This window comes from Mustela putorius, unplaced genomic scaffold (genome assembly GCF_011764305.1).
Source record: "Mustela putorius furo isolate JIRA1106 unplaced genomic scaffold, ASM1176430v1.1 tig00000281_pilon_pilon_pilon, whole genome shotgun sequence".
In the NCBI taxonomy this organism is placed as follows: domain Eukaryota; kingdom Metazoa; phylum Chordata; class Mammalia; order Carnivora; family Mustelidae; genus Mustela; species Mustela putorius.
In genome coordinates, this window is record NW_025421343.1 from 23,026,175 (window position 1) to 23,051,939 (window position 25,765).

Genomic DNA, 25,765 nt, shown 5'->3' on the forward strand with positions numbered 1-25,765 from the left:
TCTTTGTTCTCTTTCTAGTATTCCACATTTCCTAAGCACTCTGCGAAATGTGGTTTAAATAGTGTTCTGTTCATTCTTACAGCCCTTTAAGCAAGATATTGATAGTTTTTACAAGTGAGGAAACACACTCAGAGTGATGAAAGAGTCTTTGTAACATCACAGAGCTGGTGTGCGGTGGGAGGAGTTTGGACGAAGACTCCTTGAGTGCCAGAAAGAGCTCTTTCTCTTAACTGCTATTGAGCGCTGCCTTTAGTAACCAGCTGTGACTGAGAGGAGTGACCATTACTCTAGGCAAGTCTGTGAAATCAACATTTAGATGGTCAGAACAGATCCAGATGGCCACTGTTACTCTGTTCTTCGCCTGACTTGGCCACCTTGCAGATGCCTTTTAGATCAGTGCAGATCACTCCCACGATTGGCTAAACAACAGCTCTCAAGGACACTTCCTATTAAAGGTATGTTTTGCGGGGTAGGGGGTATGTGGGGGAAGGGAGAGCTGCCTCACAGGGTGAGAACTGCACCACTCCAAGGGGCTCCAAGCACACAGATGACAACGTGAATCACACCCTGCAGGATTGGGCAGAGTGGCAGCCTGGTGAAATTTAGATGACCTGGTATGCTAGGATTTACTGAAAAATTAAGTTATTGGCTAGGTTTTGGAGCTCATCTGTTTTTCAGAGAATTTTGTAGAAAAAGCCTTGTTGCAACAGTTTGGCCCAATTTAAGGCATAGGAATGGAGTAAGGGGAATACGGGGTGGGGGGATACTGGGAGAGATAGATCTTTGTCATAATTTTAGTAAAAATATTTCAAGGTTTCAAATAAGAAGTACACTTGGCAGACACAGAAAACAATGGACGCCTGCAGAGTTCTGTGTATCTGCACACCTTTCACTATTAGGTTGCCTGCCATTATCCTGGCTAGTGTCTAGGATGGCATTTTGGACAAAGGAAACAGTAAATGTAAAGACCCATTGGAGCACATGAAAAGATACCCAACACTTCAAGCCATCGGGGAAACGCAAGTCAAAATCACAATGAGATACCACTTTACCTCATCTTTATAGGGTGGCTATAGTCAGGGAGACAAATACTAACAGTTGTTAGCAAGGATGTGGAGAGATTGGACCCCATCACACCCTGCTGGTGGGAATGGGACATGGTGTAGCTGTCTTGGAAGGCAGTCTGGCAGCTCCTCAAAAAGTTAAACATAGAGTTACCATGTGACCCTGCAGTTCTACTCCTAGGTGTATAGCCAAGAGAAATGAAAAAACACGTCCACAAAAACAAGACCTTGTTTGTGTTTTTAATTTTTAATGTTCACAGCAGCGTTATTCATAATTGCTCAAACACGAAAATAATTCAAATGTCCTTCAGTGAAACAAACTGCGTACATCCATATAGCAGATTATTCTGCAATAAAAAAGACATGAAATAGTGATGAACCTTGAAAACAAGCCACATCGGGCGCCTGGGTGGCTCAGTGGTTAAGCCGCTGCCTTTGGCTCAGGTCATGATCCCAGGGTCCTGGGATCGAGTCCCGCATCGGGCTCTCTGCTCAGCAGGGAGCCTGCTTCCTCCTCTTTCTCTCTCTCTCTCTCTCTGCTTGCCTCTCTGCCTACTTGTGATTTCTCTCTGTCAAATAAATAAAATAAAATAAAAAAATTAAAAAAAAAAAAAGAAAACAAGCCACATCATAACAGCCAGTCGCCATGGATCACATATTGTCTAATTCCATTTATATGAATGTCCAGAATTGGCAAATTTATGTAGACAGAAAGTAGATTGGTTGCTTAAGGCAGTATGTGTTGGGGAAAGATGGGGAGTGACCACCACTGAGTAAGGGGTTTCTTTCTGGAATGAGGAAAACGTTCTAATAATGACTGTGGTCATGGTTATAGTATATACTGAAGCCATTGAGTTGCATACTTTCAATGGGGAAGTTCTATGTGGATTTTATCTCAATTAAGTTATTTCATACAACAACCATTATGAGTAGTGACCCCCACACGTCCATTCTGATGACAGCCCCATTGGGCAGGTGGAATAAGGAAGTCACATTTACTAGATGAGAAAGCCAGCCACAGAAGAGCATGGAGCCTTCCCCAGCTCTTGAAACTTTGACGATCAGTGAGGCATCTCAGTCTTCTGACAACTAGTTCCAGACACAGTTGACAAATGTGCAGTTGTTAAGCTGTGATCTACAAATCCTCTTCAGAGAATGCCCATGGGTCGGGGCAGTGGGGTTGGGGTGGGTTGAAGTAGGGTTGTGGGTCAGCTTTGGTCTCCTACTTGGTTTAAATCAAAGCACCTCTGGGTTTAAATGGACATATTGGGTTCGTATATATGCTTTCTCTGGAAAAAGAAGAGGGTTTTTCTGCCAAAATTTATTGTCCCTACAGCCATGGTTCTCAGATAGCAGACAGTGAACAGAACGCTTCCCTCAACCTCAGCACCCGAAGCCCTGAGGGATTTTTAGAAAAATGTCCACATTTCAAACAAAAAGTGATAACTCAAGCTGCCAAGATCTTGTTCCTTTGGTGTTGATTCTTTGCTGAGGAATGCTCCCACAAGGTATCTGTTTACAGCACTAATTGCCAATGAACAAGTGAGAAATAGTGCCCTTGGCCAAAGTATATTCTGTTGCTAGAAAACAATACAGCTGATGTTTATGAAATTATCAGAACACAGTGACTTATTAATAATATTGTACAAGATGTCCTTGTCCCCAAAAATGCTCCTAGCCTCATCCAAGACTGTCTTTAGAAGCAAACATTTCCCAACAAAATCAAGGTTTGTTCTCAATTTTTCTTAACGAGGAATGACATAAGTTTACGAGACAAAGGAGGTCCATTTTTTGTTCCCTGTGTTTAATCTGTGCAGACAGAAGGCTGTAAATATTATAAGTGGTTGTTACTGGCTGGCCTTGGAGGGGCCCTGTTCGTTAAGGACCATGGTTCGCTGGTTTCTTGTGTAGCCTCCAAGGGCTAGGAGGGAGCTTGCCCATCATCCCTCTGAGGCCTGGTGAACAAAAGCTGGGGCCCAGGAGCCTGTGTTGAAGGGTGATGTGACCTTTGACCCCCACTAGCAGGGCCTGGAGGGAAAGAGGCAAAGTCAGGCTCCAGTAACGTTTAATGACAGATCTTGTTAGGGTTAAAAAAACAGCTCTGGCGTCCAACTGGGATTTCATCAGGGGAGTGCTCAGAGGGCCTTCAGCCACTGACAGCCCCCGGGCCCCTTGTACAGTTGGACCAGGTGCCAGCTAAGCGGTCTTTTTGATCCTGCTCTTGGCAAGGACCCCCATCTCATCAGTCTGATTCCATAGGGAGATTCATTTTTTTTCTTTCCCAATTGCCTCCAGAGCGTCTCAGCCCTCTGGATGCTACTGTGGTGTCCAGACAGTGGCAAGGCACTGCTCCTGGTTTTTATTTTATAAAAATAATCACTCAGCAAGTGACACAGGATGAGTGTCCTTATAAAAGAGATCTGAGAGAGTGCTCCAGTCCCTTCCACCACCTGAAGTCACAGGGAGACGGTAGCTATCTGGAGAACCCAGCAAGTGGGCCCTCGCCAGAACCCAACCACGCTGACACTTTGGGCTCTAGAACTGGCGGGGGGCGGGGGGGAATACATCTCTGTCATCTATCAGCCAACCTGTGTCTGGTGTTTTTGTTCTGGCAGCCTGAGCAAAGGAAACACTGTAGGAGCTTTTAGTGAGCTGTGATGAGTGTTTAACTCCTTTTTTTTTTTCATGCTTGCTTTTTTATATATTTTACAATTACTATTATTTAAAAAATTAACATACAATGTATTATTTCTTTCAGGGGTACAGGTCTCTGATTTATCAGTCTTACACAGCACCTAGTGCTCACTACAACACATACCCTCCCCAGTGTCCACCACCCAGCCTCTGCCCTCCCTTCCAGCAACCCTCAGTTGTTTCCAAAAATTAAGAGTCTCTTATGGTTTGTCTCCCTCTCTGGTTTTGTCTTGTTTCATTTTTTTCCTCTCTTCGGCTATAATCCTCTGCCTTGCTTCTTAAACTCTGCATATCAGTGAGATCATATGATAATTGTATTTCTCTGATTGACTTATTTCGCTTAGCATAATACCTTCTAGTCCCATCCACATCATTGCAAATGTCAAGATTTCATTTTTTGATGGCTGCGTAGTATTCCATTGTATATCTATACCACATCTTTATCCATTCATCTATTGATGGACATCTGGATTCTTTACATAGTTTGGCTATTGTGGACATTGCTGTTATAAACATTGGGGTGCATGTGCCCCTTCGTATCACTCACTATATTTGTATCTTTGAGGTAAATACCCAGTAATACAATTGCTAGATCATAGGGTAGCTCTATTTTCACATTTTGAGGAACCTCCACACTGTTTCCCAGAGTGGCTGCACCAGCTTGCATTCCCAGTGTTTAACTTCTAAGTCAAATGGAGTCAGATGAAGATCATGGCTGTAGCTCTCCACTAAAATATTCAGGCAAACTTCAGACTAAGAAAATTGTGCCATAAATGGAAGGCCTTTGTTAGCTTATCTGAATGATTCTACCAGGCATTCTATATGTCTTTGGCACATCTGAATAGACACCAATGATCTGTTTTAGTATGGAAAAAAAAAAATGACATGATGTGCCCTTGGCATCCCTGCATTTAGTGCTACTGTGCTTACTATTCTTTGCAGCAGTTGGGTGTTTTACTGAGGTGTGGAGTTGAGCAGCCCAGGACCTGGCATCTGCTGTTCCCTGAGGCAGTACCGGGGCTCCTGATTTGTCCCCGGGCACAGTGACTTGGGACACGAGGACCCCACTGTGGAAAGGAACATCAAGGGAGGGGTAAAACTCCAGCACAAGTTGATAATGCAGTCGGGAAGACCTAGGTTGTAGCCAGGGGATGCATGACTCCCCGGGAAGGGTGATGTGGGAGAAAGCCTGCATGATCAGGTCTGTTTTCTGGTATTTGGGGATTTCTGAAGATTCAGACCTACTTTCTTAACTATCAAGAGTCTCCTTTAAAAAAAACTGTGACACATGAAAAAACACTTTTTATTTTGAGACAATTAGAGGTTCACATACAGTTGTAAGAAATAATTACTGAGAGATCCTGTGCACCCCTTACTTAATTTCTCCCAAAGGTAACATCTTGAACACTATAAGGCAGTCCTACAACCAGGATAATGACATCAATACAGCCAAGATCGAGAACATTTCATCACCACAAGGATCTCTCCTGTTGCTCTTTTAGGACCATGCCCTCTTCTCTTTCATTCTCATTCCCTTTTTAATCCCTGGCAACCACTCATTCGTTCTCCAGGTCTGTAATTTTGTTGTTTTGTTGTTTTATAAACAGAATCATATAGTATGTGATCTTTTGGGATTGGCTCTTCTCATTCAGCATAATTCTTTGGAGATTCATCCAGCTTATTGTGTGTACCAATAGTTTGTTTCTTTTTATTGTTGAGTATATTCCTAAGTATGGGTTTACCACAGCTTTTTTTTTTTTTTTTTAAACCAGTTATCCTTTGAAAGACATGTGTTTTCCTCAGTTTTGGCATTATGAATGAAGCTGCTATAAACATTTGTATATGGGCTTTTGTATAAATGTCCTTCATTTCTCTGGGCTAAATTCCCCCGGGTACAATGACTAAATTTTGTGAAAGTTCAGTTTTAAAAGAAAAGGGTTTAGTTTTATAAGAAAATGAAATGCTTATTCAGAAACTATTTATTCAGAAACTGTCAAGTTGTTTATAGCGTGGCCGTGCCATTTTACCTTCCCACCAGTAATGGGTGAATGGGTCAGTTTCTCCACATCTTGTCAATATTTGGCATCATTGCTGTTTTTTTTTTTTTTTTTTTTTTAATTTTAGCCATTCTCCGACATGTTTAGTGACATCTTACAGGCAGTTTACTTTCAATTTGCCTCTATAATGTTGGAAGTGAGTACTTGTTTACAGAATATAGTTGGGTCATGTTTTAAAATCTACTCTGCTAATTTCTGCCTTTTAATTGGTGTAGTTACACCATATACATTTCATGTAATTATTGATTTATTAGGGTTTAAGTCTGCCATTTTATTTTTTGCTTTCTGTTTGTTCCATTTCTCATTTCTCTGTTTTTCATTTTTCTGTCCTCTTGTGGGTTACTTAACATTTTAAAGAATTGTTTTGTGATTTATCTATAGTGTTTGAAAGTGTATCTCTCGTATAACTTTTAATGGCTCTTCTGGGTACATATGCTGCTTTCAAATCTTTGTCAGATAATTTCAATTTCTCATCCTGGTGACAGCCTTGATTGTCTTATTTCATTGAGTTAGAGATATTCCTGGTACTTGGTAGGATGAGCGATTTTTTTCATTAAAACCTGGACATTTTCAATTATGAGACACTGGACTTTATTTAAGTGATCTGTTTTAGCTGGCTTTCTCTGACATCACTCTGGCAGAGGAAGGTAGGAGAGAGCACTACCTTGTTACTTCCAATGGAGGTAGAAGTCCAGAGTCCCCACTTAGCCTTCATTGGCACTTGGCAGGATGTCTCCTCATAGCTGCTGGAGAGGGGAGGGAGATCCAGCTCTCCAGATCGTCTTTAGTGACACTAGGTAAGGGTGGCCTCATTACACCTGGGTGATAATTAGTCCTGACTCTCCACCTGACTCTGACACCTCCCTCTAGGGAAGAGAGAGGGGTCATGTTATCACCAGGTGGGAGTGGAAAGCCTCCCCACAAGGGGGGAAGGAATGTTTGCTATAGGCCAGCAAGAACAAAAGCACCACTTTCCTAAAGTACTGGTCTTCTCTAACACCCCTAGCAGGAGTTCTGGGAGCCTGGATATAACCTGGCAAGAGTGGAAGACTTGGCTCTCACTTAGCCTTTGCATATGTGAATGAGGGTGGGCCCACAGCTTTTTCTGTGTTCTTTGGCTAGAGTAAAACAATATTAATCTAAATCGTCTAAACTTTTTTTTGTCTTTCTAGGCCACCTTTTCCCTAGTCCATTGGCTTGAGAGAGCCGTCTTCTATTGTGTTTGTTTTGTTTTGTGTTGTGTTGTTTTCAGCACCTGTTGGTGTTTCTGGGCTGCCAGCTTCTTTGGATCCAAGAAGAAGCCAGGAGAACTCGTGGAACCCACCACCATGTTGTTCCATGAATCTTAACATCCCTAGTTGGCAGCCTTCTTCTCCCTACCTTTCAGAGTTTTCTTATGTTTGCTTTATGTATAATGTGCAGGGTTTTTAGTTGTTCTTAGTGGGAAGAATGGAAAAGTACATCTATTATATCTTCCTGGAAGCAGAAGTCTTAACACATTTTTGAGAAAAGAAAAAAATCCATTCATAATCTTGTCTTAACATAAATTTTCACTTTTACATATTCCTTTCTATTTCTTGCCAACATTCATATAGTTTTTTACAGGTTAGTAATCAGTATATGTACATTTTTATGTTTTTTTAAACTTAATATATTTTTAAAACATGGAAAACATTTCTGTGTGTGTTTGTAGACTTCATAATTACCATTTGAAAAGTCACTAACACTTATTCTGTTAACCTCCTATTTTACAAAACTTTGTTCCATTGGTTGTTTGTTACTCCCACTTTTTTTTTTTTCCATTAGCAATAACATTGCAAAATTATCTTCCCATAAATAGCTTTTTGTTTTGCCTCTCTTGAACTTCTTCCTTAAAATAAATTCTTAGGAAGGAGTTTTTCAGGTCAAAGGATCTTTTAAATCAAGTTTTATGATTTATGGCCCTGGTACTCTCTGGAAAAAATATAGGAATTCATGCTCAAAGTTCAGAGTAGCAATTTCTTCATAACATCATCTCTTCTGGTGTCTACTTGAGTTCTCTATGGTCCAGTCTTATTCTTATTTGAACCCCCAAAGGATTTAACTTGTCCAAAGTCATGGGGATAACCTTCCTACCCTAACTCTTACAACAGCAAGATTTCTAAAAGCACAAATGAACCTTTCAAGAAAGGCAAATTTCTATTATCCAGTCTGGTTTTTTTTTTCTTCTTCTTCTTCTTTGGATCCATCTGCCAGCATAGAAGATGAAGATCATTCTAGGTTTCTTTTTTTTTTTTTTTTTTTTTTTTTGGTTACTATCAGCATTGACACAGAAGCCTCCTGAATGATGTAGGAATTTCAGTGAATCTAAGAAATTTTAAAGAATTCAATGCTATTAAAAAAGACATTAAAAAAGATTTTATTTATTTATTTGACAGAGAGAGAGCACAAGCAGGGGGAGTGGTAGGCTGAGGGAGAAGCAGGCTCCCAGCTGAGCAGGGAACCCAATGTGGGACTCAATCATGGGATTGTGACCTGAGCTGAAGGCTGACCCTAACAGCTTGAGCCACCCAGGCACCCGAAAAAGACATTTTTGAAAGATATCTTTGACTGCTCACAGAGAACAGAGAAGCACCGAAGAAATTCAGTGAATCTCATTCAAAGATGTGTTTTTGAAAGAACTGGTGTTCTGAGGGGCCCTTGGAAATAACAGGAAATTTAGGACAGGAACAGTACTTAGTTACATCAATACTTACATCAGTACATCAATATGTTAATACTTAGTTACAGCAAAATTTAGTTTCACTTCATGGACTGCCAATCAATGGCACAACTGGAAAAGAAACTTCAGAGAGAACAGTTAAGTTGGCTCTTATGTACAATTGTTTAGGACTTCTCCTTCTCTCTCCTTCCTGGGATGGGTGTTTAATGGGGAGGCTTTTTAATCTGAGAAACAGGAACTATATTCCCTGCATTATTTCTAGGAGATAAGTATGCTGAATTCAAACTTCTCAACCAACTGAGAAAACCGCTGTTTCTTCCTGGGCCACATGCCTGAAGGTCCCTGTCTAATGGGGACCCTGGCCAACCTGTAGCCTCATTCTCTTGTCTGGAGTACAAGTAAGTACTTGGTAAATGAAGAGATTAATCAGACTATGTCATGTTAGGAAGCTGAAGAGCCACCTATAGTGTTAGGGACATTGGGTGTTCATCACAGATGCACTCTTTGTATTTACTTTCTTTTTTTTTTTTTAAAGATTTTATTTATTCATTTGACAGACAGAGATCACAAGTAGGCAGAGAGGCAGGCAGAGAGAGAGAGGAGAAAGCAGGCTCCCCGCTGAGCAAAGAGCCCAATGTGGGGCTCGATCCCAGGACCCCGGGATCATGACCTGAGCCGAAGGCAGAGGCTTTAACCCACTGAGCCACCCAGGTGCCCCTGTATTTACTTTCTTACCATATTTCTGCCCCCTTCTCCCATTGCTTTCCAAAAATGGCTTCATTTCAGGTCTTAAAATGACAGGTCTTACTAAGACTTAAAGCCTTTCCCACACTTCTTGAGACTCTGTATAAGTAGATGCTAGCATTGCTCAGATGAACTAACCTGATGTGGTGGTATTCATTTGTAACTCCATTTGGCAGAAGAGGAAATGGAAGATTTGAACCCAGAAATTCTGGCTCCAAAGTCCATGCTCCACACCACTGTGCTATATTTGCTATTGCTCTGAGCTGCTCCTCTCCTCCTTGAAGCACTGTTCTGCTTTGGTTTATGTGCATGCATTTCTTGACCCTTTCCTACCTCTTTGTTTTTCTCTATTTTTCTTCTTCCAACACTTATTGGTAAACATTTCCCAAGATTGTTCTTTAGCTTCTTCCCTTCTTTTCCTTTGTCATTATCTATGACTGTTGTAATGAATGACACATGTATATTTATCTCCACTCATGTCCACATCTCCTGTTTGTGGAACATCTGTATTTCTACAGAAATCATCATTTCTGATTCTAACTACATCACCTAACCCTCAAACTTGCTTTTTCAGGGATACATTTTTAATTAATGTATAACAGGAATGCAGAAAAGTACACCAAATAATAAGCGTAGAGTTCAAGGAATTTTTACAAAGGGGACACATTTGTAACCAGCATCAAGACCAAGGGACAGAACATTACCGGTGCCCCAGGTATACCCTTCCTGCTTTTTTCTAAGTCCTTGTCCCCTGCACCCCCAAAATATCCACAATTCTGATTTTTAGCACAATAGATTAGTTTTTCCTGTTTTTGAACTTCATATAAATGGAATCATATTTATTTGTTTTGCAACTATCTTTTTCCATGCAACATCATATTTATAATATCATTCCAAGTTCTTGCAGGAAGAGGTATTTTATTTATTCTCATTGCTGTATAATATTCTATCATGTGAATATATCACAGTTTTTTAAAAAATTTCTTTTCAGCGTAACAGTATTCATTGTTTTTGCACCACATCCAGTGCTCCATACAATACGTGCCCTCCCTAATACCCACCACCTGGTTCCCCCAACCTCCCACCCCCACCCCTTCAAAACCCTCAGGTTGTTTTTCAGAGTCCATAGTCTCTCATGGTTTACCTCCCCTTCCAATTTCCCTCAACTCCCTTCTCCTCTCCATCTCCCCATGTCTTCTATGTTATTTGTTATGTTCCACAAATAAGTGAAACCATATGATAACTGACTCTGCTTGACTTATTTCACTCAGCTTAATCTCTTCCAGTCCCGTCCATGTTGCTACAAAAGTTGGGTATTCATCCTTTCTGATGGAGACATAATATTCCATAGTGTGTATGGACCACATCTTCCTTATCCATTTGTCCGTTGAAGGGCATCTTGGTTCTTTCCACAGTTTGGCGACCATGGCCATTGCTGCTATAAACATTGGGGTACAGATAGCCCTTCTTTTCACTACATCTGTATCTTTGGGGTAAATACCCAGTAGTGCAATTGCAGGGTCATAGGGAAGCTCTATTTTTAATTTCTTGAGAAATGTCCACACTGTTCTCCAAAGTGGCTGCACCAACTTGCATTCCCACCAACAGTGTAAGAGGGTTCCCCTTTCTCCACATCCTCTCCAACACATGTTGTTTCCTGTCTTGCTAATTTTGGCCATTCTAACTGGTGTAAGGTGGTATCTCAATGTTATTTTAATTTGAATTTCCCTGATGGCTAGTGATGATGAACATTTTTTCATGTGTCTGATAGCCATTTGTATGTCTTCATTGGAGAAGTGTTTGTTCATATCTTCTGCCCATTTAAAAAAAAAAAAGTTTTATTTATTTATTTGATAGACAGAGATTCCAAGTAGGCAGAGAGGCAGGCAGAGAGAGAGGAGGAAGCAGGTTCCCCACTGAGCAGAGAGCCTGATGTGGGGCTTGATCCCAGGACCCTGAGACCATGACCTGAGCCGAAGGCAGAGGCTTCAACCTACTGAGCCACCCAAGTGCCCCTCTTCTGCCCATTTTTTGATATGATTATCTGTTTTGTGTGTGTTGAGTTTGAGGAGTTCTTTATAGATCCTGGATATCAACCTTTTGTCTGTACTGTCATTTGCAAATATCTTCTCCCATTCCGTGGGTTGCCTCTTTGTTTTATTGACTGTTTCCTTTGCTGTGCAGAAGATTTTGATCTTGATCACAATTCTTAAAATCCATTCTATTGTTGATGGACATTTAGGTGGTTTCCAGTTTCAGGCTGTTATTAATAATGTACTCTGAACATTCTTTTAAGGGTTTGGGTGGTTTTGTTTGTTTGTTTTTGGTGTACGTATGTGTTTCCCTTGTTCATGCCTAGGTGTAGAATTGCTAGCCTTGTTATGTGCTCGTGTTCACCAAATGGTTTCCTAAAGTGTCTATGCCAACTTCTAATTCAACCAGCAATGTATGGAAATTCCATTTGGTCTATTATTTTTTGCCAATATGTGGTATTTTCTATTTCTTTTTCATTATTTTGATGAGTTTGTAGTGTCATCTCATTAGGGTTTTATTACTTATTTATTTATTTTTAAAGATTTTATTTATTTGAGAGAGAGCAGAGTGAGAGATAGAGAGCATGAGCAGGGTAGGGGGATGCAGGGGGAGAAGGGGAACCAGGCTCCCTGCTGGCTGAGGGAGCTCCATCCCAGGACTCAGGGATTATGACCTGAGCCAAAGGCAGATGCTTAACTTACTGAGCTACCCTGGCACTGCCTCATTAGGATTTTAATTTGCATTCCTTCAATGACTAATGAAGTTGAACAACTTTTCATTTTGTCCAATCACATATCGTCCTGTGAAGTGCTGTTTGAGGATTTTTGCCTGGTTTTCTATTGGGTTGTTTGTTTTTCTCATGATGATTTATAGTAATTCTTTATATACTTTGAAAATGAATCCTTTGTTAAGTAGTTCTCCCCACTCTGTGGTTTGCTTTTCATCCTCCTGGGGGGTGTTGTGTTTTGTTTTGTGAACAAAAAAGTTAATTGGAATGCAATTCAAGACTTATTTATTTTTCACTTTGTTATTAGCGCTTCTTGTATCCTGCTCAAATATTTCCTTATTCTGGACTTCAGAATGTCTAGTAACGGTCTTCCTGTTCCTTTCAGTCAAACAGGTTTGCCACTTTGGAATCCCTTGACTTCTTTCTCTCCTCTGGTCCATGGTAATTAGTCACTAGATCTATCTGATATTACCTTAGAATTAATTCTTACGTAACTTTTCATTCTTTCAGCCACCACCTCTGTTCAGGCTCCAGTTAGCTCATCACAGAAGCTTCCTAGTAGCTCTTCCCACCTCTCCTCTCTCCTTTGGCCATATCCCTGCCATAGTAATCCCACTAAAACACAGAATAATCTCGCTTGTCACCTCAAAACATCCAAGAGTACCCCAATATATTCAGATTGCAGCCCAAACATCTTTCCTATTTTCATTGCTTACATTTATTTTCACACAACTTGGGCTCTGCTACTGTCCAATTTCTGTTGTTCCCAATGCTCCTGCTTTCTCTCTCCATGCTTTTATTTCCAGAGTTTCTTCATCCCTCAGCAGCTTTTCCTGGTAAGGTGCCACATCCTTCCAGGCCCAGCTTGAGCACTAGTTTCTCTGTGGGAATTTCCATGATCCTTGCTCACAACATTGTATTTGCTTCTTTCTAATGCTACCTTGTGTTACAGTTACCTGTGTATGTGTTTGATTCCAATCATAAGTTGTTAGATTCTGGAGGATAGGGCCTCAGTCTTATTATTTTTGTATCACTCCATAGGGCCTTAGATGTAATTGGGTCTTGACATTTATCTATTTATTATTAACAAGAAAGTAGTAAAAAAATAAAATAATAACTACCATTTGTTGAGTGCTGTGGTCAGTGCTAAACATGCATTATCTCAAATATCATGGAATTGTGAGGACTCAGTGGCATATTGCAACTGAAGACATTGAAAGATAGTAAGCAATCAGTAAGTAAGAGCTATTATTATTACTATTAATTATTATCATTATTATTACTCACATTTAGCAGGTGAGAAAACTAAAGTAGGTAGAGTAGAACACTGCTCAATGTTACATAGCCAGATGGAATTGGAACTTGAGCCCAGGCATCCGCCTTTTTAAAAATTTTTCTTTTTGCCTGCCTTCTTTCATTTAGTACAATGATTTTGAGATTCAGTCATGTTGTTATGTATATCAATAAATCATCCCCTTAATTGGTGAATAGTGTTCCCTTGTATGATATACTATAACTTATTAATCCATTTTCTTCTTGATGGACAACTAGATTATTTCTAATTTTTTTGCTATTACAAATAAAGCTGCTAGGAAATTTCATGTATAATTTTTTGTGGGCATACCTTTTTGTTTCATTATTAGTTACCTACCTAGGAGCAAAATGATTGGGTAGCATGGTAGGTGTATATTTAACTTTAAAGATACTGCCAAATTGTTTTGGCAGCAGGTGTGCTGTTTTATATTGCTACCATCAGTGTGTAAGAGTTACAGTTTCTCCACATAATTGCGAAGACTGAGTGTGCTCAGTCTTTTTAATCTTAGCCAGTATGTGTGTAGTGGAACCTCACTGTGGTTTTACTTTGTGTTGTTATGCATTTGCTACAATGAGGACTAATGATGTTGGACATCTCTTCATGTATTTATTGGCCATTTATATCTTTTCTTTGGTGGAGAGTCCGTTATATCACTTTGAATCACAAGAGTTCTCTATATATTTTGAATGAAGTTCTTTATCAGATAGATGTGTTGTGAATGTTTTCTACCAGTGTTGTATTTGTTCTTTGTTTTCTTATTGGTGTCTGATTGAAGAGCAAAAGTTTTAGATTTTGATAAAGTTTAGTTATCAATATTCTTTTATGGATAATGCTTTTGGTGTCATAAGAAAACTTTTCCTGCCCTAAGTTCTAAATATATCCTGTGTTTTCTGGAAGTTTCGTAGTTTCAGGCTTCACATTAAGCTACAGGATTTTTTAGTTCATTTTTGTGTATTGTAAGTCAGTAAGGGTTGATGTTTATCTTTAAAATATGGATACTTAGTGTATTGAACATTTACTGGAAAAACTTTCTTTCCGCATTGAAATGTCTGGGCACTTTTGTAAAAAATCACTATGTCTATTTTTTTACTCTATTCTTTTCTGTTGATCTATATATCTATCCCTAGATAGTACCCAGCAGTCTGAATCACTATAGCTTTATTGTAAGTATTAAAATCAAGGGGTGCTTGGTGGCTCAGTGGGTTAAAGCCTCTGCCTTCAGCTCAGGTCATGATCCCAGGGTCCTGGGATCAAGCCCCACATTGGGATCTCTGCTCAGCAGGGAACCTGCTTCCTCTCTCTCTGCCTACTTCTCTGCCTACTTGTGATCTCTGTCTGTCAAATAAATAAATAAAATCTTAAAAAAAATCAAATCAAATCAAATAGAATAGACTTTGTTCCTTATTGGAATTGCTTTGGCTATTCTACATTCCTGGAAGTTCCATATGAATCTTAGAATTAGCTTGTCAGTTTCTACAAAAGCGCCTGAAAGAATTTTGATGGGGACTGAATTGAATCTTGGGGAGAATTGGGGTATTGTTACCATTTTAATAATGTAGCATTTTCTAATCTCTGAACATGGTATAGCTCTCCATTTTTTAAGTCAGAGAAGTTGCAGTGGGAGACAAAAAAAAGAGGTTTAAGAAAGTTGTGGTTCTTATTCAGAAAATAGGAATTTGATATACATTAAAGCATGGAGTATCTAATTTTGTGATAATACTGAACTAGGTGATCAAGATAATATTCTATAAAGAAACAAGAAAAGTTGATTCATTAAACTGTTTCATCAAGTACTTAAATAAGAATTTCTTTTATGATATAAAATATTGATGTATTTTCTTTTTTTTTTTTTAAGATTTTATTTATTTATTTGACAGAGAGAGATTACATGTAGGCAGAGAGGCAGGCAGAGAGAGAGAGGAGGAAGCAGGCTCCCTGCTGAGCAGAGAGCCCGATGCGGGACTCGATCCCAGAACTCTGGAATCATGACCTGAGCTGAAGGCAGCGGCTTAACCCACTGAGCCACCCAGGCGCCCCTGATGTATTTTCTAAATCAGTTTAGTCCTCCTATCTATAGAACATGTATAAACTTTGGTCATATCCATAGTTACAGGGACTCCTCAGAAGATTGAAGTCCATTCCCCTGAAGAACATGTGTCTCCCTAAAATGAATTAGCCAATTTTGATTTTCACCACCTTGTTCCTCTTGAATTCTCTTCTGCTTGGCACATTGGCAAATGATTGATTATAAACCACCCCATGGATATACACTTAAAAAAGGAGAATATGAAATTTGCTAGATGCTTTAGGTAAAAAAAAATCTTGCTCTTTGGGTCAAAAGAGTTGCTTCAAAAAAACTTCGTTTCTTAAAAATCTACCAAGATTAACTTCTCTTGAATAATGTCTTAATTTGTCTCTTCATTTTGGCCTTACAGGCACAAAATATAGGTATACGTTAGTACAAAAGGTTTTTTTTTTTTAGTTGAGTGGAGTGTATTTTCTTCAGAAATTTTACCATAGACTTTTTGGTTTTGTTTCCTTTGTGGGATTCTGGGTGACTAGATCAGCAGTCATATTCCTTATATATTTTTAAATCAGTTTAATATGTTTTTAATATTTTAAAAAGTGGGGTGGTATTCAGTCTCCATGATGGCTCCCAAAGACTCTTGCCTCCTGGTGTTCATATGCATGGGTAGTCCCCTCCCACATCAAATATGCTGAGCTGTATAACCACTAGGATATTGTGGATAAGATGGTGCATGATTTCTAAGCCTAGGTCATTAAAGAAGTTGTGGCTTCTATCTCTCTCTCTCTTGGATTATCACACTGGGGGAAGCTAATGGCTGTGTGGTAAGGATGTTTAAGTAGCTCTATTAAGAGGATATGGCAGGAACTGAAGGGCCTCTGAATACAACCAACACTAATTTGCCAAATATGTGAGTGAGCTACCTTGGAATCAAATCCTCCACCCCCAGACAAGCCTTCACATGATATCACAGCTCTGGTCAACCTCTTACTGCAACTGTATGAGGTTGTCCATAGAAACTGTGTGAGATAATACAAGTTTGTTGTTGTTTAAGTCACTATATTTTGTGATTATTTCTTATAAAGCAACTTGTAACTAGTACAACCAGTTAGAAATGCTTGAACAAAATTTTCCTAAATCTCATTATAAAAACCCTGGTATAACTTTATTTAATTCAGTGATAAGCTCTTTTTCTGAGATCTGACTATTTTTGCAAGACATGAGTGATTCTTACAATTTTAAGTGAGGTGGAAAAGGGCAGGTGTTACTTATGGGTTTGCTAGAGAAGTAGTTCAAACAGGCTGAGGTACACCCTCATCCTTATTTGTAGAATGAGAAAGGGGCAGAGCATCCGTAGTGTGAACTCTTTTCAGAGTCTTAGGCTCTAAATGAAGGTCAAGAGAACTCCAGGGTTTCTTCTTTGAATGTCTCTGTCTCAGAAAATGTCTGGCAAAGCAGACAAAAATCCCGTTTCATTTTCCTATTGTTCCATGGTTGTATTTTGATGTGCCAAAATCTGTTCTTTGTGCCACATATCAGCATTGAATGGCTGAGGTGTAGACTTTTGTGAAACTTTCATTTAATTACACATGAAGCGCCATAGAATTTCACCCACAGAACAGTAGAGTTGTTTTGTCAAGTGTTCAAGACCTAAATTTGCTGTTGGCTCACCCCCAGCGCAGTCATGCGATTAGTCACGCAAGTAGTCACAAGCCCTCTTCGCCATAAAGGAATCCTAACTCACAGCCCCACCAGTGCTCTTTACCCAAAACATGTCTCTGAAAACTAAACTCAAACATGCATGTCGGTTTAGACTTATTTTTCATGTTTGTTTTGCCCAAAGCATGGACCATGTCAGGGAAGATGGAGACACCTTCACGGCCGGTTAGTCACATCTCACCAAAGCTTCTCAATGGGCTGTCAGACAAGAAAGGAGCCTCATGTAGCCACCTTAATCAGCATCCCCCATCTGTGAGGTCATCGGGATGTTTCAAACAATTTCCAGCTCTCATTAGTTGAGCGTGTTCCACAGGCAAGTCCTTATCTTTTGTAACTTTTGCTGCCACATCCTGAGAAAGCCTCTCTGCAGAATGACACTTTCCCCATGGGTCAGCCCGCGGTAATGAGCCACCAATTGACGTGCCCTTTGCACTCACTGGCAGTATATGTTGATAGTAACCTTTCGTGTTGTGAGATGTCGCTTTTACCCTTGGCTTCTGCCATGGAAGTCTCATTATTTCTAATAGGCTGTGGTAATTAGGGTCTTGGGGCTGTTGATCGCAGCCATTGGGAGCAGGGAAGGGGCACTCAGGGAGGGAGAACAGCCGCTTTTTCTTTACAGGAACAATGTGATGCATAGCTCAGCCCAGATCTGCAAATGGGAGAGGCAGTGGTGGACCCCCAGCCACCGATGGGAACCTCCTCGCCAAGTCCTTTCACGTGTGCTTTCCTCACACTCGCCACTGGCTCTTGAGACCCCTTTTGTGCAGAATGCCGCACTCAGCTCTTACCTCAGAGCATTGGGTTTGGCCTAATAAGGAATTCATTCAACGGAATATTTGGGAAAGAAATGGGAGTGTTCAGAGAACTTTTCTTTTTCTCTCTTTCAAAGACAGTTGGCTGGGGAACAAAAAAGGGTGACACAGACAACCAGCCATCTCGGGTGGCCCATGGGTCCTCTGAGGAGGCAGCATTGTGCCTGATGGCCCCGGGAAAGCTCCTCAGACTTGTGATTGGGAAATGTGGACTCCTGATGGAATTCTGTGGTTGTTGAAATCTGCTTGGCCTCTCATGGCTTTAAATAAGTAATAAAGCCATTCCTTTAAGGCTAGAACAATACTTTGGTTTAAGCCTAAGCCCCTGGGGGTTAAGGGAATGGGTAGGGGGAAAGTCCATACTAGGGTAAGTACATAGGAAACCACAAATAATCAAAGACACATAGGGTCAGCATTCACATTCTCTCAGTTTCTTGACCTGAAGTGCTTTCTCTATTAGAAGGACAACCAAACAAAATTAAGCGTACTTGTTGCTTTAGCTGGGATAAGATCGAAGGCCAAGGGACAACTTAGAGGAAAGGCTGTAGCTTATTTGTAAGTGGTGGAGTTTGAATGTTCTACATCAGGATAAAATGTTTCCACACAAATGTAAGGAAAATCCCCTATATTAATCTGATTGTGAAAATAACACTTGGGAAAGCCCCTCCAATGAATGTCTCCCATGTTAAGGACATGCAGTGCCCAAGACCCTAGTTTGCTGCTGCTGAGATCATCACACTTGGTGATACAGAAGTATGGTTTGTTTCTGAGAGCCCCTGGCTGATTTATTCTCTGCTCTGCAAAAGGACATTTACATATAAAATGTATGCCTATTTCCATTGGTTGGTCCATAGTATACATATATGGCAGTTGTGAGGTGGAGAGCTCAAAATGTATTAACCAATAATCACTGAAAGTTGATTCTTCCTTGAACATGTAAAAAGTCATCAGAAGCAAGCCATGAGAAATTCCCCTATTCCCTCCTGTCCTTCCTCCCTTTCTTCCTGCCACAAACATTTAACCAACTGGCATGTGAGTAGGTATTGGGCTGGGAGCTACTGACAACCCACGAGTGAATGAAACATAGCCTTGTTTCCAGAGGACTTTAGAGGGAAAGTTAGAGGATGCCAATGTCAGACAACATGAAAAGAATGATTCAAAGAAGGGGTAGTGGAGTCCAGAAGAGAGGTAAGACAATTCATTATTGCCAGGCTCTCAGGTGCCACACTTTGTTCTCACATTCCTTACCAGGACCAGAGTATAAGCTCCAGTGGGATGGGCACCTAGAACAGTGCCTGGCCTGAAGAGGCCCTGAATATTTGCTAGTGAAAAAACATAGACATCTTGGTAGTGAAACCTCTTGGTAATGACCTCTTATTTCATTCATTAAGTGTTATTCCAGGTTGCTCCTTCTGTTTTCTACTCTATTCTCACAGCTCCATGATTGGGAAAATGGAGTTGATCCATATCAAGGGGGAGGCTACTACTGCGGAGATTTTAGGGGAGTTTAAAGGCATTTACATACTTAATGTCATTGACTCTGGCCTTTCTTTCTTGGATCCTTCTCTTCACATTTGGAATCTTGCTCCCAGGCCTCTTGAGGGGTACAAAGAGCTTAGGGCTGTATTACGTGTGGGAGCATCCTGTTCTGGGAAGGCCAAGCAGGAACAGGGTAGGACACAGGGGAGGATAGCCCAGGCCAGCCTGCTCTCAGCCCTCGGGAGGCGAGCTCTTGTTCTTCTTGTTCTGTGGGTTCACCCTTCCTGACTTTTTCAAATTGCTAGACCTTAGGCTGAGGTGAAAGTGTGAGCCTTAGGGAGGAGGCCAAATTGGCTCCTCTACTGCTTTTGGTCTTGCTGCTCTCAAGGCTTCTGGGCAGAAGAAGTCCTTTCTGTGTACATGTGCAGCCCAGATCAGCTAAGGCTCAGGCCCAAGGTCTAGTTGGCAATAAAAAGTTTTCATGACTCTGGAGTCTCCTGTTTTCATAATTTTCTCATGAGTTTGTAGAAAGAGTTGATGGCTTGAAAAAGTGGGGCCGTGGGGTTCACAACTGATTATCTTTTTGTATTTTGAAAGTGCAACCAAAATGTTTGTAAAACATAACACATCTACAGAGATTGTTGACTCTGCCAGGATAGCATTACAAAAGGGGATGTTTCTTATTTGGTTTGCCCACTTTAAACACCAGAATCTACTAACAATAGGTGTCTCTGGTCCAGATTATCTTTTGTCTGTCTGTCTATTTATCTGTCTATCTATTCATCCATCCCTCCATCTACCTATGCTAGTTTTTTAGAGCTGCCATAACAAAGTATCATAGACTGGTTTAAACAACAGAAATTTATTTTCTCATATTTCTGGAAGCTGTAAGTCTAAGATCAAGGTATCAACAGGATTGGGTTTTTTGTTGTTGTACTATGTTTTTTAGAGGACTGTGTCCTTGGCTTAGAAATGACCATCTTCTGTGTGTGTGTGTGTGTTTATCCTAATTTTCTTTTCTTATAAGGACACTAGTCCTAACAGACCAGGGGCCACCCACATGACCTCACTGTATCTTCATTACCTCTTTAAAGACCCTGCCTCCAAATACAGCCACATTCCAAGCTACTGGGGGTTAAGACATCAACAAATGGATTTTGAGGAGACATTGTTTTCTCATAACCCATCCATCTATCTGCCCACCCATCCATCATTTTTCTATCTGTCCATCCATGCATCCATCCATCCATCTCTCACAATATCTAAAAGGGACTTTAGAAAATAATAGAAATGATTAGAAATGATTGCAAATGACCGAACCCATTGAACAATTGACAATTGAAAACACTGAAGCTCAGAGAGAGCAAGCATCTTTCCTGGGGCAGCACGTCTAGTGTCTCATGGAAGTTGCTCAGTGCTAAATTTTGAGTTTTATAATTCAGCATTTGTTTTCTACAATGTCATGAGTCCTGGAATAGCTATTAAGCTTCTTCCATCTCATATCCCCAATTAAGATCCCATAAGTGACCCTTATTAAGGAAAGTCTTCTAAATGTAATAAAAGAGGCCACATGGGAGAGAGTGAATTATGAAACTGGATCTGGAAAGAATTCCGTGGCGTGACTGGGCTGTCCATGCTGTTGTCAGCTATAATTCAACAAGAGCTCTTACAGAGGACTTTCTTCATGTATGAGACAGAGAATTTCAAGTTTTTTTCCCCCTAAGTACTATGTCCATAAATGGCCAGATGATATGGGATCCTTTTCTTTTGTATGTTTGTAGTTATCTTGGGCCAAAATATGATGTTGAGGTACTTCTTTCAGAAAACACGATTAAGAATACTATGGTAAACTACTGTTTGGATGTACACTTGGAGGTGAATGGGCACTTCCTGGCCATGAGGGGACCATGTGGGGTGATGAGATTGGCCCCTTGACCCTAAAAGGAAGAACTCTAAGGAAGGGTTGACCTGATACAAGGTCATCATTTTCTCTGTAGCTTTTTGCATATTGGATGACAAACCACAGTTAGTGTCTGTTCCTAAGAGACTGCAAGGTATTTTTCAGTGTAATTTCAAACTACTTCTCAGAATTGAGAGAATTTCACAATTTTACAACCTGATCACAATTTAAAAACCTGATCAGTGGTTTAGGCTTTCAGTTATTTGATGAATGGAAAATTTCATGAAGAAGGATTTAAATAGAAGGTTTACCTTCATTTGTGTTTCAACTGATGGCTGCACAGCAAAAACCAGTGTGATGAACAGACAGTGGTTAAAATAATGCCCTGTGGGTTTCAAGTTTTCAAGTTTCAAAGGGAAAAATAAGTCTGATATTGAAATGACCCAAGCAACAGTGGCTAAAGGCCTGGCCCTTCTCTGCAGCACACACACAAGAAGCTTGGACTGTTGTGTCTAATATTTTTCCTTTCTCAATGCAATTAGAATTTCTTGGAAGTCTGTTGAGTCCAGTTGTGGGACTGGAAAAAAAAAAGGCATGCGAACATCAAATAATGAATATGATGATGGTAAGTTGGTACAGGGTGTGTGAGAGGCCACACACTCATCATAATACTCTAAAGCAATAAGTATATAAAGATATATTTCTAATGAAATAGAAAGGTGAATGTAATTGAACAGTTTATTAGGATGTGTAGGTATTCTTTTTAAAAAAAATGGTAAGTACACATCTGTTTTAAAGTATTGATTTGTGTTTGTTTCAGGAGAGAAGAAACACAGGGAGCTTTGAGTCAGCTAAGGTGTCCTGAAGAAGTAGGAGCTGTTCCAAGAACAGAAGGAATGCATGGGCATCTGCGGTTGTGTTTATTGATCAGGTAGGAAGGGGGCTGGTGAACACAAAGAAGGCTCCATGGCGAGCTTTCCACTGAGGATTATCCAATATTTTTAAGAGGGGAGTTCATCTTTTGTTTCTTAAGACATGAAGCTTCAGGGGCACCTGGGTGGCTCAGTGGGTTAAGCGTCTGCCTTTGGCTCAGGTCATGGTCTCAGGCTCCTGGGATTGAGCCCCGCATCAGGCTCTCTTCTCAGTGGGGAGCCTGCTTCCCCTCTCTCTCTGCCTGCTTCTCTGCCTACTTGTGATCTCTGTCTCTGTCAAATAAATAAATAAAATAAAATCTTTAAAAAAGGAGAGACGAAGCTTCAGGATGGCCCCACTGATGAGAGGAAATGACTGCTTAAAGATGGCATTGGTTTTTTGTGGGGTGAGGGCAGAGCTTTTTTATCTGGCAGCCAGGGTTGTGGGCCACTAGGTAAAGGGCGGCCACAGCAGAGGTAGTGGGCCTGGATATTGGCCGTGATCTTGGCCTCCTCTGAAGCCCCATTTTTAAGCCACTTCCCCCCGTTGTGTAGCAGCTCCTGGTGGATCTCCATGGAGAACTCGAGGTTGGGGCCTTCAACAATGTGGCCCACAGGGCAGGCCTTCTGAAAGAAGCCACACTAGATGCACTTGGTCCTGCTGATGTCAGAGTGGGTGGTCCTGCGGGTGACGTGGGCCCTGCCATGTCGGGTGGCATGTGAAGTGGGTGGCAGTGAGGCAGCTCGACCTCACTGGTGATGGCCTGTTAGGGGCAGGCAGCCTGTAGAGCTGGCCTGCGGTGCAGTGTGCCTCTCCTCTCCCTGTGGATGGATGGATGAATAGATGGACGGCAGCTTGGTGCATGTTCCCCCATGGACACCTGGATCCAGTGGGTCGTTCTCGGGTGTGGGTATATGATGGGGGGGCGGTGGTTTCCCGAAGAAGGTTGCTCAGGACCCTGCCCAGGCTTCTAAGGAGCTCAGTCCACAGCAGGGTCTGAGCTGCCCTGTCAGTCACTGACTTCAGATCCTTTGAGGGCTCCTGCAGGTTCGGGAGTAGCGCAGAGTAGCACAGGTGCCCCTCTTTCCCTTGCCCAGTGGCCTCAGGCATGCATTTTTCTTTTTACTTCAGTTAACAGAGCAGGCCAACACATCAAAGTCATAGAACCAAACACTAATTGATCAGTCATGCAAATTTAATGACCACCTTATTTCCTGGGAAACAAGTCATACAAAAATGGAAATCTGTCTGAAAGAGATATAACCGTGCCATGCTGTGATATGAGGAATGTACTGGTTGTCTATTGCTGTGTAACAAATTGCCCCTAGACTTGTGGAAAGCAGAGAGAGAAGCAAGAGGAAGGAAACCAGATGTCTGGTCTGGTGGTGGGGGCTGCAGTCTAGGATGCTAATGCCTAAGATCCAAACAAACAACAAAGGAGGTCAGCACCCTGGCTTGGGGGGATGATGGCTCCCACACAACTAATTTTTAGAGCTCTCCAGGGGACCGCTCTCTGCTCCCAAGGTTGGGAAATGTCGTTCCAAAGTGTGACTTGCTGATCTGAATTTATCTCAGTCACACTGCAGGTGGCGGGATGGTTGCTGTTAACATTTGTTGAGCATCAGCTGTGAATCAGGTTCTATGCTAGGAATTTTATACAGATTTCCTTACTCCTAGAGAGGCAGGAAATCAGTGTCATCACTATTTTATAGAGGAAGATAGACTAGATTTATTTAATCTGACTGTCTTAAACAAAGCTTGTTTCCTACACAGGATCAAACGGTATGAAATAAGGCCCCAAAGAGCAAAGATTATGGAAGATAATGCAGATAAAAGAGCTATTTTGTTAGATTTGTTTTTCTCTTTTAAAAGATTTTATTTAGTTATTTGAGAAAGAGAGAGAGCAGAGAGGAGGGACAGAAGGAGAGGGAGAAGCAGGCCCCCCACTGACAGGGAGCCTGATGTGGGGCTCCACCCCAGAATGACCTGAGACATGCGTAATTGACGGAGTCATCCAGGCACCCCTAGTTTGGTAAATTTCAACCTGAGCTCTAAATAGATTGAAAAAGTTAAAGCAGTGCTGGTGATATTTCTAAATTCCATATAGTCTGCTGTGAGATTTGGTCACAAAGAGAAACAACATGTTTTGGGCTATAGAGAGCAAGGTGTGGGGAAGGGGTTCAACCAGGTGCAACAGTGACTGGTATGGGACAAAGGAAGAGGAATGATCTGGTTCCCAAAGCTGGGGATTTAAATGTGGAGATCTCTCCCTGTCTGTGCCCCAGGGTGGCAGTGCAGAGGAACCTAGCCACACTGAGTGAATGGCAAGATGGGAGCCGTGGGAACGTGGTTCCTTGGCTCTGGTTAGCTCCTACTGGGTATTGAGTAACTTTGCGTGACAGGAGCAGGGAAGCTGGGGAGACAGATGAGGCCAGAGAGGAAGAGTTAAGATATGCAGATTTCAGAGACTGGGGAGGCCAGGAATGACTCTGTGGAGCATAACAGCTGGTGCTCTGGGGAGCAAATAGTCCATTTCAAGATGCGGAGAACTGGTGTCTGGTGGCCTAGGGTTGCTGTTGTCAGCAGTTACTAGAAAATGTTTTGAAGCAAATATGCTTTTGCAAACACACCCATGCGTACTCATTCATTCCTAAATCAAACTGAGCTTTTTTTTCTACAAAGCCAAAATGCCTACAAAAGTGTTTCTGTGTTTTATTTACTTGGAGAGTAACACATTAGTTTTCCCTTCCTGCAAGAATTGTGTGTTCCCCTTGAAATGCAGAGCAGGTGATCATGCTAGAACCATGCTAGATTTTCCTTTTCTGAATGTTTGGTATCATCAAGCTTTACTTACAGGCAATTGTGTGGCTGTGTCTCTCTGCGTGTGGCTTCAAGACAATATCCCTCATGGCCATTTCTTAACTCTGGTAATTCACAAAGTGGCTTGCGCTACCCTGGGAAATGATGTGAGAAGGACATCTAAAACCCCTGATGGCTGAATAATGGTTGAGGTTAGGAGCCAAAACAAATGGACGGATGGCCATGGTGCCAGGCAGGAGATGAACATAAATGAAAGAAAACCAGCCACCAGATCAAAGTGCACATGTCCTGCACTTTGCCTCAGATGCTGTGGAATAGTGGCTCTGGCTTCCCCAACCAGTTCTTGAGGAACTTCCTGCATCCTGAGACTGCAAGGTGCTCTTCCCAATCACAAAACAAGAGAATGTGAGGTCACTGTCAGAAGTCTGAGCCTGGGGTGAGAGTTAGCTCCTACCTCTCTGATACTGAGCTTGAGAGCTAAGTATGCTTCGACTCCTGGAGAGCACCCCTTGGCTACATCTTGTCACCTCCCATTGCCAAAGCCACTGTCAAGTACCATAGGCCAGTTTGCGTGGTTGAAGAACCTGGCTCTGCAGTCAAGCTGTGGGACAGTCTAGGAGTCAAAGGTGAGAAAATGGGGGAGGGTATGCATTAAAGAGACAAAAAATGTTTTGTTTTATTTATTTATTTATTTATTTGACACAGAGAGAGAGAGAGAGGTCACAAGTAGGCAGAGAGGCAGGCAGAGAAAGAGGGGG

At 41.3% G+C, this 25,765-nt stretch overlaps 1 long non-coding RNA gene across 1 annotated transcript in view; it reads left to right on the plus strand.

The window, feature by feature from the left end:
• The first annotated feature begins 248 nt into the window (after positions 1–248).
• The window catches only part of LOC106007125, a 42,075-nt gene continuing 16,558 nt past the window's right edge, over positions 249–25,765 (plus strand). Inside the window, exons 1-2 of the long non-coding RNA XR_001181690.2 lie at positions 249–455; positions 22,096–22,206. This is a non-coding gene — a long non-coding RNA (uncharacterized LOC106007125). The remainder of the gene's footprint in view (positions 456–22,095; positions 22,207–25,765) is intronic.